Source organism: Schistocerca serialis, unplaced genomic scaffold (genome assembly GCF_023864345.2).
Source record: "Schistocerca serialis cubense isolate TAMUIC-IGC-003099 unplaced genomic scaffold, iqSchSeri2.2 HiC_scaffold_1162, whole genome shotgun sequence".
NCBI lineage: Eukaryota > Metazoa > Arthropoda > Insecta > Orthoptera > Acrididae > Schistocerca > Schistocerca serialis.
The window spans coordinates 447,501-450,000 of NW_026047362.1; the positions used below are offsets into that span (position 1 = coordinate 447,501).

At 47.9% G+C, this 2,500-nt stretch overlaps 1 pseudogene; it reads left to right on the plus strand.

Moving 5' to 3' along the window:
* LOC126433290 (large subunit ribosomal RNA) overlaps positions 1-2,500 on the plus strand; it is a 9,467-nt pseudogene that overhangs the window by 2,818 nt on the left and 4,149 nt on the right.

A 2,500-nucleotide genomic window follows, 5' to 3' on the forward strand; every position in this document is an offset into this window, starting at 1 on the left:
AATGTCAACGTGAAGAAATTCAAGCAAGCGCGGGTAAACGGCGGGAGTAACTATGACTCTCTTAAGGTAGCCAAATGCCTCGTCATCTAATTAGTGACGCGCATGAATGGATTAACGAGATTCCCGCTGTCCCTATCTACTCCAGCTGTCTCATACTGTGAGCCCTCAAGCTGTGCGGGCTCTCGGTTGGTAAAAGGCAGTGTGGGGAAGGATGCGTCTCAAACAGCCTCTCCTTCTCAAGTGCCCTTACCTGCCTTCTTGAGGTGGAGCTGTTAAGCCTTCGGGCAACTGAAGGGTAGGGGCGCGACAGTGTGCTGAACAACTTGTACACTGGTTCTGATAGCTGCATTTGCTGTGGTGGGATCCTGCCCCAAGTCGGCGAAGGCCACTCGCCTTGTCTTGGACCCCAAGGCATGCTCCGCCAAGCCGGGGCGTGGTGACATGTCCCCGGTCAGGTTAGATGGGTCCAGACCTCCGAACGTCTGGGGGACCGGCCCGGCACCTGAGTAGGACCGGGTCTTTGGCCTTTGGTGGGAACCTGGCCTAGTAGGGGGCGAAGGACGGAGAGTGAATCCGCTCTCCCGGAATGTGGGTGGCATTCGCCGATAAGGGAGCAGGTGAAAACTGTGGTGGTGTGGCTGTTGAAGAGGACTAGTACGCTGTACCCACGGCGTGCTAAACCTGGCAGCTCAGTTACTAATAGCTCTTGGTCAAGGGGCGGGACCGGTGAGCGAGCTGCATATAGCCTCCCCCCATGCCAGAGAGGCCGGTCCGGGGCAAGAGACGGGCCTCCACTTTTACACTCTCTAATTATCAAAATGGCAGAAAATCAAGAGAGTGTTAATACGTTAGATACTAGCGAAGTTTCGAGCCTCGAGAATGTGTCTGTCGCTGAGCGACATGCGAAATTTTTGAAATTGCTGGATACTAGCATTAAAAATGGTAAGATAAGCAATTATGCTATTAACCATATTAGGGACTTTGTAGCCAACTGGGCAATCGCCCACTCTCAGTTAGAGGGTAGGGTAACGGAATTAGAGAAAGAAAATGAAAGACTTAGAGGTCAACCGGCCCGGTCTTATGCTGCGGTTGCTAGAGCCCCAGTTGCCAAGGCACCGACAGCGAAACAAACCATACAGGACAACATTAAGAAAGTTGCTCCTACAGTCTTCATTAAACCTAAACCTGGTGATGACATTAAGGCTGTTAAGTCAGTATTCGAGAAGTGCATAGATCCTAAGAAAGACAAGATAAAGATAAATAATGTACGCACTGCAAAGAATGTGCTGATAGTAGAAGCAGCATCACAAGAGGACTGCCAAAAGATCTTGAACAACGAACAACTAAACAATAAAGCGAAGTGTGAACCTCCTCGCAAGCGTCGACCTTTGATGTGTCTGTATGATGTACCTACGTACATGACAACAGACAATCTAGTAGACGCAATATATACCCAAAATTTTGATATGAACATGACAAGAGGAGAATTCGATGAACAGTTTAAATTACGCTTTAAAGTAGGACCACGTGAGAAACTGACAGTACACCACGTGGTAGAAGTCTCGCCAGGTTTATGGAAATTACTAACGAGAGCGGGTCGGTTGTATGTTGGCTACTCTGCGTTGAATATAAAAGATTACCTGGCAGTGCCGAGATGCACTAAATGCCAGGACATTAATCATACAAACAAGTACTGTACGCAACCTGATATCATATGCGGCCATTGTGGCCTCTCTGGACATATTAAGAATGGCTGTCCTAATAAGGACAAGGCGGCAGTATGTGTACCATGCAGACGACGAGGCCGTAAGTGTGGTGGACCTAAAGATTGTCCAACCCACCGAATGTTCTTAGACAGACTTGTCCAAAGAACAGATTACGGCGATATTTAAAGTGGTACAAGTCAATGCCATGCGCAGCCAGATGGTTGCACATGAGCTACGGAAGGTAGCGGAACAAGAAGGAATTGATATTCTTCTGATACAAGAACCGAACTCCTGTGCGGGTCGAGTCCCTGGTTTTCCCGCAACAGCACAGGTGGTATCCTCAGGTGGGAACCCCATGAGTGCAATTATAGTATTGAATAAAACTATTAAAACTACGATATTAAGTCAGTTCTGTACTGAGCATATTATAGTTGTACAACTAAATCTGCTGTCTTACAGTATGTACGTTGTAAACGTCTACTGCCAATTCAGACATGACATCAAGATTTATCTTGATCAGCTGAATTGGATACTAAGAGTTTTAGCCGGGCAGGCTATAATTGTAGCTCTTGATGCTAATGCTAAGTCCCCACTCTGGCACAGCGATGTGCAGGACGGTAGGGGTGCGGAGCTTGTTGATTTGATAATGGAAACGCACATGTATGTGCTAAACTTGCCTGGGTACCCCCCGACCTACTCAGGGAGGGCGGGTGCAACATCAAATATTGATGTCACACTAGCAAGCGAGAGGGCAGCACCCCACGTCCATAACTGGCAAGTAAGAGAACATCTAA